Source organism: Equus przewalskii, chromosome 1 (genome assembly GCF_037783145.1).
Source record: "Equus przewalskii isolate Varuska chromosome 1, EquPr2, whole genome shotgun sequence".
Taxonomy (NCBI): Eukaryota; Metazoa; Chordata; class Mammalia; order Perissodactyla; family Equidae; genus Equus; species Equus przewalskii.
In genome coordinates this window covers 139,826,019-139,839,225 of record NC_091831.1, presented here as the reverse complement: position 1 = coordinate 139,839,225, position 13,207 = coordinate 139,826,019, and the positions used below count along the sequence as shown (strand labels likewise).

The following is a 13,207-nucleotide window of genomic DNA, read 5'->3' as shown; positions in this document are numbered from 1 at the left end:
TATCTTTCTATAAATCCTGCAAAGATGTATCTAGCACCTTTCCTCCCAACGTGGGAGTATCGATTGCTCTCTATCTTCCACTTTGTGGCCTTGGATGAAATTCTGAGAAAAGAGAAAAATCCCATTTACTTCTTGTTATTGCCATTTGTTAGCCGATGGTTAGACAGAATGCAAAGTTAACTTATGAAGAATCCAGACGATAACAACTCTTTTGAAGTGAAGTACAAAATATCTACAGTAAACTTTCCCCAACTACAGAGTTAGCAATAACCAAATTTACCCTGGATAAGAATGTGTCAGAGAATCCAAAAAGTCCCAGTTATGTTTTAGACCCAAGTACATAATAAATAGACATTTCAACGATGAACGAATGAGAAAATGAGTGAATGAATGACCAATGGAGGCCTTCTGAGAATCTGGGAGTCATTTGTTTTAATTCATCAGGGTATTTCTGGGAAAATCTGCCCCATATAAGTTATATTAGTTTCCCAGGGCTGCCATAACAAATTACCACAAACCGGGTGGCTTAACACAACAGAAATTTATTCTCTCACAGTTCTTGGGGCTAGGAGTCCAAAATCAAGTTGTTGGCATGGTTGGTTCCTCCCGGAGGCTCTGAGAAAGAATCTGTTCCATGCCTCACTCCTATCTTCTGGTGGCGGCTAGTGATCCTTGGCATTCCTTGACTTGAAGCTGCATAACTCCAATCTCTGCTTCCATCTTCGCATGGCTTTTCCCTGTGTCTCTCTTCTATCTCAAATCTCCTTCTCTTTTCTCTGATAAGGACACAGCCATTAGATTTAGGGCCCATCCTAAGTCTAGGATGATCTTACCCCAAGATTCTTTATTTTTAATTTAATTATATCTGCAACGACCCTATTGCCAAATAAGATCACAGTTACAGGTACCAGGGATTAGAACTTGGATATATCATTTTGGGGTCTATCATCCAACCCACTATACCAGTGAAAATCACTCATACTGTGGTCCATACTTGTGTCCTGCAATACAAGTGAATGACTTTTTCCACATCTACTTTTGCTTTCCAGCAGACAGTAGGATTCTATTTGGGCAGTGCAAGTGTGGCTTTGACTTTCCACCAATGCCACCATCAATCATGAGGAACACACCCATCACCGCACCGACAGTAATGAGGTCATATGAGGTGTCTAGACTTTGCATGATAATAAGCGAAGGAAAATTACAAGTAGAATATTCTGAGAGGCACAGTCATCAAATAAACGGAGATGCAAAAAATGACACTCTTTGAAAATACAGAGAAACAACAGGCACAAGAGGAGATTCCTTCCTTGTTAGCTCAATGGTTTTTCCTGATATTGAAATTTTTTAGAATAGTCAAATTTCTAAAAAGCATCTATTACAAAAGTGAAGTGAGAAAAACCTTGTTCCTCAGCAAATACATATAACCACAGCTTCTGAACTGAATGAACCCACCAAAATATACATTTTTTCCAATATAGCATCTTCTGGCGAGCATGACGGCCTTGTTTCTTCTCACTGAATTGTGACCAGTGTCTGGGCACCACGCAGTTCATCGTGCTGAGCATCTGTATGGGCACCAGCTGCTTACCATGCTCATTCCAGTCTGAAGAGGGTCCACACAGTCCAATAGGATTCCTCCATGAATAATAATAATTGTTTCTTGTCTATTCCTTTTTTCTGCTGGGTTAAATCCCTTCTTTGTGAGGCATGGCCTTTGTGTTTAAACGAAAAACTTTATCAAATATACACAAATATATAGGCCATCGTCACAACAGCCATCATCAAGATTTTAGAACTATCAATATTTTGCCATACTTACGTAATCTATTCTTTTTTTTGCTGAAATATTTTAAAGAAAATCCTAGACATCATGCCATTTTATTTCTACATACTCTGGAATGAATCTCTAAAAATTATAGACGTTTTCTTACATACCATACACAATACCAATATCATACCCAACAATAATTTTTCAGTATCATCTAACACCCAGTCTGTATTCAAATTTCCCTGATTAGCTCAAAAATGTCTTTTCATGGTTTTGGTTTGTTTAAATCAGGATCCAAATAAGACCCACATACTAAATTGGATTGTTGTGTCTTTTCAATCTCCTTTAGTACAGAGTTTCCAGCAGTGGCATTATTAACATTTTGGAGCAGTTAATTCTTGTGGGGGGTTGTCTTGTGATTGTAGAATGTTTCGCAGCATCCTTGGCCTCTCCTTCCTAGATTCCAGTAGCACTTCTCACATTGTGACAATCAAAAATGTCTCCAGACACTGTTAAATGTCCCCCTGAGGACAAAATCATCTCTGGTTGAGAACACTGATCTAGTACAGTCCTCCTTCTTTTTTTGTATGGTGTTGACTTACAGAATAAATTAGACGCGCTGTCTTGTAGAATGTCCCACATTCTGAATTTGTCTGCTCCCTCATGGGATCATCTAACTTATTCCTCTATCCCTTTTTCCTCTCATTGGAAAGTAGGTGAAGAGAGGAAACTAGTTGAAGAGAGTCTTGGTTAGGCTCAATATTTCTGACAAAAAATAATTCAAAGTTGGCGCCATATATTGTACTTCATATTGTATCAAATCAGGAAGCCAGCCTGTCTCACTGTTGCGTTTTGAGTGATGCTAAGATTGATCAGTAGGTTCATGTGTTGACAGTCTGATCCCTCCCTTGTAAAGTTCTCCAGCAACTTTTTCTCTAGTGGTTTCATCCACTGATGAGCCTTGTCTCTATCAACTATTTCATTTGGTTGAAAATGGAAGATTTTCTAATTCTATCTTTGCTTTATATTTATTTACTGAAGTTCTTTTGTATAGCTCATTCTGGAAAGACAGGATAAATTCTTAATTATTTTTAATTGCCAATTTTCAAAATAAGCACTTGTACCCTAGGTTTCAATAGTGACCAATGTGTGTAAATAGTGTGTGCTTGCTTTCTCTTGTTTGCTTTTTGATTCTGTAATATTATGAACTCATGAATTTTTATATAGTCAACCTATTTTAACCTAATACAGTCATTATTCTATTTGACGTTCACTTTTTCTCCTGTATTTGGCCAATGGGAGCTTCTTTTATTCTATTTTTTCCAAATAAGAAAATTCAGTAGTTCTTTCATGAGGGTCTGGACAGAAATTGCCTTAGTCTTCAAATGTCTGAAGAAATCTTTATTTTGACTTCCTTATTAATTAAGGGTACATATAGATTTTATAACTATACTATTATTTTTCCTCAGCACTTTGAGGATATTAATCCATTGTCTTCTGAAATCTACTGTTTTGATGAGGTGTCTATCGTCTTTCAGATGTCATTCTCTTTCAGGAATTTTCTCTCTTCTCTCTGTTAATTAAAAAAAAAATTAACTTTATTTTTTTAGAGCAATTTAGATTTACAGTGCAAAGTACAGAGAGTTCCCATATATCCCCTGTCCTCACACACCCGCAACCTCCTCTACTATTGACATCCACACCATGAGGTACATTTCTTACAATCTATGAACCACATCACTATCATCCAAAGACTATAGTTTACATTAGGGTTCACTCCTGGTGTTGTACATTCTGTAGCTTTTGGCAAATGTATACCAATATGTATCTACCTTTGTAATATCATACAGAATAGTTCACCGTCCTAAAAATCCTCTGGGCTTTGCCTATTCATCTTTCTTCTCCCTAACCCCTTGTACCACTGATCCTTTTACGGTCTCCACAGTTTTGCCTTTTCCAGAATGTCATATAGTTGGAACCATGCAGTATGTAGCCTTTTCAGATTGGCTTCTTTCACTTTGTAATAGGCATTTAAGGTTCCCCATGTCTTCTCATGGCTTGATAGCTCATTTCTTTTTAGCACTGAATAATATTCCATTGTGTGGCTATATCACAGTTTACTCATCCATTCACCTACTGAAGGACATCTTGGCTGCTTCCAAGTTTTGGGAGTTATGAATAAAGCTGCTATAAACATCTGCGTGTAGGTTTTGGTGTGGACATGTCTTCAAATCCTTTGGGTAGATACCAAGGAGTGTGTTTGCTGGACTGTATAGCAAGAGTATGTTTAGTTTTGTAAGAAACTGCCAAACTGTCTTCTAAAGTGGCTGGACCATGTTGCATTCCCATCAGTAGTGACTGAGAGTTCTTGTTGCTTCACAACCTCATCAGCATTTGGTGTCAGTATTTTGGATTTTTCCCATTCAAATAGGTGTATAGTGCTATCTCATTGTTGTTTTAATTTGCAATTCTCTAATGACGTATCATGTTCAGCATGTTTTCATATGGTTACTTGCCATCTGTATTTCTTCTTTGGTGAGTAACTGTTTAAGGCTTTTGCCCATTTTTTATTTGGATTGTTGATTTTCTTATTGTTGAGTTTAAAGTGTTCTTTGTATATTTTGGATAACAGTCCTTTATCAGATGTATCTTTTGCAAATATTTTCTCCCAGTCTGTGGCTTTTCTCATACTCCTGACACTGTCTTTTCTTTTTTAAACTGAAAAGCTGCTCTTCATAGCATTTATTTTTTTCAAGCTTTATTGAGCCATAATTGACATATAATATTGTGTAAGTTTAAGGTCCACAATGTGATGATTCAATACATGTATATATTGCACAATAATTACCACAATAAGGTTAGTTAACACATCCATTACCTCACATAATTACATTTTTTTTGTGTGTGTGGTGAGAACATTTAAAATCTACTATTCTCTTAGTAACTTTTGAGTATATAATATAGTATTTTTAATTATAGTTACCATGCTGAATATTACATCTTCAGAACTTATTCATCTCCTAACTGGAAGTTTGTACTCTTTGATCAATATCTCCCCATTATCCCCTTCCCCAGCCCCCTGGTAATCACCATTCCACTCTGTTTCTATGAGTTTGGCTTTTTAAAATCTTTTTTGGATTCCACATATAAGTGAGAGCATACAGTATTTGTCTTTCCCTTTCTGACTTACTTCACTTAGCATAAAGTCCTCAAGGTCCATCCATGTTATCACGAATGGCAGGATTTCATCTTTTTTATGGCTGAATAATATTCCATAACATTACCACATTTTCTTTACCCATTCAGCTGTTGATGGGCACTTGGGTTGTTTCCACGTCTTGGCTATTGTGAATAACGCTGCAATAAACATTGGCATGTAGATATTTCTCAAGATAGTGACATTGCCTTTCTCACAGCAGAAGATTTTAACTGTAATGAAGCCCAGCTTATCAACTGTTTCTTCCCTGGATCACGCCTTCGGTGTTGCATCTGAAAAGGTGTTGCCATACTGCTCTGCCTATTCATCCCTCCCCGACCTGATCACTTTTTATGTGTGTTTTTCTACTTAAGGTTCCTAAAACTTGAAGGTAGTGTGAATTCAGACCTTATATCCACGAATGGCACAGGTCTGGGTTTCTTATTTCTTTGGATTCATGGCCCAGGATGACAGCAGAACTCCTTGCTACTTCTACTGAAGTCCACACACAGTACTTACTGCTTTACTTCAAGGGCAGTCCTTTGTGGCTCCTGGTGTTATGGATTTTGTTTCAGCTTCCTATCTTTCTTTTTTTCATATTTTGATCTTGTTTTTAAAGTTTGTATGTATTTAAGTAACTTTCATTATTTTTAATTTTTTAATATTTTTTTTTTTAGTCTTTTTTTTTAAGATCGGCACCTGAGCTAACAACTGTTGCCAGTCTTTTTTTTTCCTGCTTTTTCTCCCCAAATCCCCCCATAGTTGTATATTTTAGTTGTGGATCCTTCTAATTGTGGCATGTGGGATGCCACCTCAGCATGGCCAAATGAGCAGTGCCATGTCCTCACCCAGGATGTGAACCAGTGAAAACCTGAGCCGCCGACGCAGAGTGTGCGAACTTAACCACTCAGCCAGGGGGCCAGCCCCATAAGTAATTTTTATTTTAAAAAAATTGTGGTAAAATACACATAATATAAAATGTTACTACCTTAACTATTTTTCAGTGTACAGTGCAGTGGCATTAAGTATGTTCATATTGCTGTGCTGCTACATCCATCTCCAAAGCTTTTATCTTCTCAAAGTGCAATTCCATCTCTGTTCAACAACTCCCCATTCCTCCCTCCCTCTAACTCCTGGAAACTACCATTATACTTTCTGTCTCTGCAAATTTGACTACTTTTTTTTAACAGATTTAATTTTTTTTCCTGCTTTTTCTCCCCCAATCCCCCTGGTACATAGTTGTACATGTTAGTTGTGGGTCCTTCCAGTTGTGGTAAGTGGGACGCCACCTCAGCGTGGCCTAATGAGCGGTGCCATGTCTGCGCCCAAGATCTGAACCAGTGAAACCCTGGGCTGCCGAAGTGGAGCGCACGAACTTAACCACTTGGCCACGGGCCCGGCCCCAAATTTGACTATTTTAAGTACCTCATATAAGTGGAATCATACAGTATTGTCTTTTTGTAACTGGCTTATTTCACTTAGCAGAATGTCCTCAAAGTTCATCCATGTTGTAGCATGTGTTAGAATTTCCTTCCTTTTTAAGGCTGAATGACATTCTATTCTATGTATATGTCACATTTTATTTACCCATAAATCCCTCGAAGGACACTTGGGTTGCTTCACCTTTTGACCATTGAGAATAGTGCTGCTATGAGCACGGCGTACAATCAGCTCCCTGTCTTTTGCGGACTTAGGATTTAGTGTTCTTTCCTCATATATGCATTTAAACTCTGTCCTTCAACCCCAAAGGCCTGTTTCCAATTTCAAAACCCCTGAGTGATGTAGCTTCTTCTCTCATTGTTAGGGCTGATACTGGCCCTGATATCAGTTCCACTACATTAAACCCAGGACATGTGGGGTTAAAACCAAAAGCACTCAACCCCTTTGCCTGCTTCTCTAAGCTACATTCATATGTAAATATTGGTTCTTTTAAACCTTTGTATCCCTGAACTTCACAAGGCAAATAGAAGTTACAAATTGTTAAAATCCCAGATGACCTCAGACTGGGCTCACACTGAAGTTTTGGCTAATTATGGGTTGTTGAGGTTTGTTACAGGGAAACTGATATCCAGAGAATATCAAGAAGTTGAAGCTTCCCAGACCCCAACTCCTTGGTTTCCTGGCACCAGAATCCACCATCCATCACAGAGACAGACAACCAAGGATGCCTACCTACGGACTCCCTTATCTTGCCATCCCCTTCCCTACAAGCAACCTGACAAGGCCAAATACAAGCTGAAGATGAAAACTAACAAGGAAAGTCCAGATAGGGAAGGGAAAAGAAATTCAGTCTTCGAGGCCACGTGCAGGCTGGTGGGAGGGCACCAACCGGCAAGGCCACATGCTCCTCCTTCCCTACCTAAAACCCCAGCACATGCTCCCCCTCCTCTACGTAAAATCCCAAATAAAAACCGCTACCTTTTTCCCTTCAAGGAGGCGGACCTGAGTTCTAACTAAGTCCCATCTCTTCGTCTGGCTGCCTTTCAATAATAAAAACCCTTTCCTTGCCATAAGCCTGGTGTTCCAGTTTTTGTTTGGCCCCTCTTGTGTGGGAGGTAAAGAACCTGTGTTTGTGGCCGGTAACAGGGGCACTGGGTACAGTTATGCAGGTTATGTCCTACACAAGAGCACCTGGGTGAGGTGGTGCCCGGGGGTGAAATCAAGCTTGAGCTCCACTCACCAAGTCCTGCGCCCATGAGAGTGAGTCCACTCAGAGGGTGGTCCATTTTCTGATTTATGCAAAGGCACCTATTGGGTTAGCTGCCTTGCTGCTTACTTGACTCATGTCACGGCTTTTAGTTTCTGCTTCAGTTTTGGCATCTAGGGATTTTCCTCTCTTCCTTTTTAATTTATCTAAGTATTTAATTTTTTTTGTTGTTATATATGTTTTATTTCTAAATGTTTGGAATAGGAGGAAAGGTCTTTTTGTTGACTGGAAGTTATGATCTTTATTGTTATTTTAAAATGATGCATTTCTTCTGCATACCTTTTATTCTTCCAAATTTAGACTGGAGGGGCTTATAATAAAAGAAACAGGAAAAGTTAAATTATAAACCTATTAATTAAGAGCAAAAAGACAAAAATCAAATAATAAAGTGTGGATGTATTGCTAGAAACATATTTGTGCTAAAAGGAGCTACTGAGGGGCCAGCCCTGTGGCCTACTAGTTAAGTTTGGTGCACTTTGCTTCAGTGGGTCAGGTTTTGTTCCCAGGCATGGACCTATACTACTTGTTGGTGGCCATGCTGAGGTGGCAACCTACATCTGAAATAGAGGAAGATTGGCACAGATGTTAGCTCAGGGTGAATATTCCTTAGCAAGAAAAAAAAAAAAAAAAGAAAGGAAGAAAGGAAGAAAGAAAGAGGAGATACTGAAAATGAAGCCTAATTGCCCATTTTGAAAATCAAGGTAAATACAATGTATGTATTTAAGGCTTATTATTTGGTACCTGATATGTATGTAAAACATAATTTGGTGGGGTTGGCCCAGTGGTGCAGTGGTTGAGTTCACACATTCCGCTTCTTGGCAGCCTGGGGTTCACCGGTTCGGATCCTGGGTGTGGACACAGCACGGCTTGGCAAAAGCCATGCTGTGGTAGGCATCCCACGTATAAAGTAGAGGAAGATGGGCATGGATGTTAGCTCAGGGCCAGTCTTCCTCAGCAAAAAGAGGAGGATTGGCAGTAGTTAGCTCAGGGCTAATCTTCCTCAAAATAAAACCAAAAAAACCATAATTTGGTATTCTTTAATTTTCCCATACCAACAAAAAGATAAACCCTTCTTAGCCCCACAACATAGAGCGGCACTGTGGACTAGATATTCTGAACTTGAGTTTATAAGTGCAAGACTGGCTCTCCTAAGTTTGCTTTTCCATCTCAAGAACCAGAACATTCCTGATTTATACAAAGGATCTGTCCCTGCCTTCCTCTGTTATAACTAACACCTGGCAGGTAGCTATGGAAAATTTTTCTGCTCGGTCTCACTGCCTCTATTCGAAGTGGAAGCAGAAGTGTTTTGCCCTCAAGGCCAAAGGTTTTAGTTCTTCCTCTGTGCTTTCCCTTACACAACGACCTAGAAAAATGGAGCCATGAATGTTGCTTAACTTGTTTGAATGGATATGAGGGTAGAAGCCACAGCCTTAGGATTCCGAACCTGAAAGTGAGGGCAGACCACAGAAGTCACCAAGTCCTAGTTTTGAGGCCAATGGGGTCGCCTAGAATTTTTTTGTTTTCTCTTTCTCTTGGCCACAGAGTATAAGCAGAGAACGTATGGCCATGAAAACTGCCTAGAGGCCTGGCAGCAGGGGTATTTACCTGAATTGCATGACAAAGAAAGTCCAGTCTCTCCAGCCAACAAAAGAGGGCTTCTCTTTTCACTGACACCTTGCTCAACCTTTAGATAAGGCACCTACATTCAATTTTGCATAAAGGGCTGATTTCAGAGTAGCCATAGCAGGAGTGAAATTAACGTGGTGAATCTCAAAACATCATGTGAGAAACACATCCTTATGCTCACAGTAGGGTAACAAAGGTTAGACCTGCCTAAGATGAGATGGATGCTATCAGAAAGAGAAGTAACAATCAAGAAAAAAGAATTGGGTGAGTCCTGAGATACTTTTGGAATGTGAAACAGAAACAGTTTACCTCTCTGGTTTTGTTCCCCGGGGAGTTTGAAGATACGGAATATAATTCTCCCAACCTTAGCTAATTACTCTGGTTGCTACCCTTAACGTTAGTTTCCTAAATAGTCTTGTGCAGGTGGGAGACTGGGACATAATATGGTCTGCTAATGTCTTCATCCAGGGTCAGAGAAAGACATCTGATGTACATGGCAGAAGAGACTGAGGACGGGGTGGTGATGTTTCCACAGAAGCCCAAGTCTGCAAATGGGCTTGTGGAGCTCCCTTTAATTACAAGGTAGATTATGTATTAGCAGTTTCCTGCTCAAGAAATTCCACTAGGAAGAGTCTAGTCTCTAACAGGATTGCTGTTCCATCTAGGCTACTCTACTCCCTCTGTGAGCCCCAGCCCATGCCTTAGCGGTGATTCTACCTCCAATTCCTTCAGTCTTCAATTCCCACACCTGGTGTCCACTGAAAACCTGTCTTCCTACTTCCAAGTTATTGCAGAGTGCCGCTTGCTTTCTTGGGGGTGGGAAGCAGGCAGATGGGAATGTGTGTTGCTCCGCGTTCATTTCCCACGTTGTCTTTATCATGTGGATAGAGTGTAAGAGTGGGAGTCCCAACCAAATTTTAAGCAAATCTCTTTTCTATATTCTATTGGCCACAGGATAATTTTACCTGCAATGCAAATCTAACAGCGATTTACACTTTCCTCACAGTCCCTGGCTATAGGAATCACCTACTCTTATTAAACTATTCTCAGCAGTTCACACCGTATCTTAACTTCAGTTTATCACAGTGCCTACCTGCAATACTACCTGATGCTCCCCTCCCTAAAAAGAATTTTATTCTCTTGTGCTTACTTTACCCTTTTCTGTACAAACTCCCACTTATGTACTTTCACGTGTTCTTCACATTATGCTGTCCTTCTCCCCTCCTTTTCCAGCTGGGTTCTGAGGTTTGGGGGTGAGGTTCTGCGCTCCTCCCTTTCTAGTGGATTCTCTCTGCCTCCTTTGCTCTTCCTTCTCCCCTCTCCTACTCTCTTGTCACTGGCATCTCCAGTCTGCTTTTCTTCTCCTCTCCTCTTTTGTCCAGTCTTAGAGTGTCCCCTAAGAAATGCGTTTAGCAGGAAGTCTCTGTTCACTGGTATTAATTTCTTCTTTGGCTATATTTTTAGCTTTTTTGTGGTCCCTGAGATTCCTGCTACAGCAACATTCCATGGAGGACAGCTGGACACTAGGGAAAGGAGAGAGGAAGCTGGACAAAGAAAAAGAAGAGGGAAGGAGAGGGGCCCCAGGAGGACCGCAAATAAACTACCATGGGGCATTTAGGAGTAAACTCTAAAAATAGACAGATGTTTCCAATATTTACAAAGTGTTTTTTACGTTTGATACCTGATTTATCTGGGGCATAGGCCTACTTCTTCACATTTTGCAGATGAGGACACTGGGGTATAAAAAATTAAGAATATAAACTGTGACAATGCAGCTTGTCACAGCAGGATTGGACTCTGAGGCTCTACCTTCAGCTCTCCATGTGCACCACTCCACAGCACCTGGAGAAGCAAGGCGGCTCAACTCGGGGAGAATTCAAGTCACCCACAAAAGGTTGTGCTTTTCACAAATTCAAAAAACCAAGAAGTCAAGATTCATGCTATAGATTATTGCAATTAATTTTTTCTTGTGGTAATACCATAACTTAAAAATTAGGCATTGTTTATTATAGCAACAAGCAGTGAATTACTTTCCAAATTGGGACTATCCCTTAACAGTTAATAGACGAATGAATTAAAGTGTGGCAGAGTAAAATCTGCTTGAAGATAAATATAAGATCAACTTATAAAAATTCCTTAGACATTGACAGAGCATTAGACCTGATTTCTAAGTGGTCAGAAAGCTCTCTTTCTAGAACAGCTTCATTGCAGTCCCGTGTAGGGGCAGAAAGATGGACAGGGAGACCAACCATTCAAGGCCCCTTCCAGCAAGGCAAAGATGGTGGACATATTAGGGGGTCATTTTCACTTCTCGTGATTTCAAAATCTCGTGCATTCTATTATTCTCCATCCTTTCTGTGCCTTTGAAAATTGCTCATTCTACCTTAAATCACCTCCGGAATCACTAGGGTAAACATTCTGAGCAAGGAGCATTATTGAACATAAGGTCTCTAGAAAACAGACTGCTGTGTCATTGCATTTGGAAAACAATCATTTTAAGACAGTTTTCAGGTAGGTGAAAGACCAGCACAACAAACTGATAGAATGGCCTGTGTTATCTGATTTCTTGCAGCCAATCTGATGAGAAGTGTGTTACAGTTAGGAACCTGAACAGAAGCTCTGGCCAGGAGGCCTCTATTTTGCTGGAATCCTGCCCCAATTTAAGGGTCAGATTTCAGCTCTCCCAAAAAATTGCTCTGTAATCGGCTGCATTACTCAGAAAATTCCAACAAAGCACCAGAATGTCTGAGATAAGAGAGTTCTTTGTAAATTAAGGAGAGAAATAAAGGACATAAGCATAATCCTATCTCTAAGCCAAATCTGGATAATGTTAAAGAACTTCCAAATAACACCATTTAACTCCTTCTTTGCCAGAAGTACAAGAATCTGCCCTGGGAGGGATGTTTCTTTCTCTTTCTCTCTCTCTTTCTCCGCAAAGCAAGTAGCAACACCTCATGAACTTACTATTTAAACATGGAAAGGAGCAGAAAAAAAGTGGGAATAAAGAAGGTAAAGCGGGAAGATAGCAAGGAAATGTCCCACTCTTAAACACCTAAAAAAATTAAAAAAAAAGATTTGTAATGCCAAGAGTTTCTTAAAGAATTTCCTCTACCCTGCTAGGACCTAGAATCCATTGCATCAACCCTGACACCTTTCATCACCCCTCATGCCCACTGTGTCCTTACTTTCCTCCTTACCCAACTTCTATTCATGGTCCTTGCATACACTCCCAATTTCCTTCCCCTCTTTCCTGTCATAGTACTTGCCTGGCAAAATCCTGACTCTAATTAAAACCAGCTCTACCTTCTTCACACTTAAAAGCATTGAGGAAAACATACAACCGTGCCAACTGGACTCAATTTAAATTGGAGATCATGGACATCCTATGGCCCTCCATGCTGCCTGGCTAGTCCATCACATTACCCCCTCCCCTAGATTGCTAGTTCACACCTGCTGCCCCTTTTTACTCTGCAAGTCAACTTACTTACTCTTTCCTTATATGAATAATCAGAGGAAACTTCCATGTACTCCCATTACCCCAATTCTCTCATGACTCACATCTATTAAACCCTTGGAAGATGGCTCTCAGCATTGTCTTCATGTTCCTACTCTAGTTGTCATTTAGCTAAAGGGCAGAATATTTACTGGAGGTAAAACAATCAGAGAGCATCAAGATAGCACTGTCCTGGGCATACTTCCTGACAGCAGTGTCCCTTTGTCTTACGTTGCTGCATCTTTTCTGTTCAAAGCTTCAGTAAGTAAATGCAAGCCTATCTAAACTAGGGACTGAGCATTTTCCCTGCCTACGTTTCTGCTGAACTGCAGGTCACATGTCTCCCTGGGCCAGCCTCAGGAGGATGCTAGGTGTACAGATTGCTTTTGGTTCTCACTGCTATTAACCCCATCC

The 13,207-nt window shown here is 40.1% G+C and overlaps 1 long non-coding RNA gene across 1 annotated transcript in view; it reads right to left on the bottom strand.

The window, feature by feature from the left end:
* Nucleotides 1–522: 522 nt before the first annotated feature.
* The window catches only part of LOC103546930 (uncharacterized), a 43,820-nt gene continuing 31,135 nt past the window's right edge, over nt 523–13,207 (bottom strand). Inside the window, exon 3 of the long non-coding RNA XR_543808.2 lies at nt 523–3,344. This is a non-coding gene — a long non-coding RNA (uncharacterized lncRNA). The remainder of the gene's footprint in view (nt 3,345–13,207) is intronic.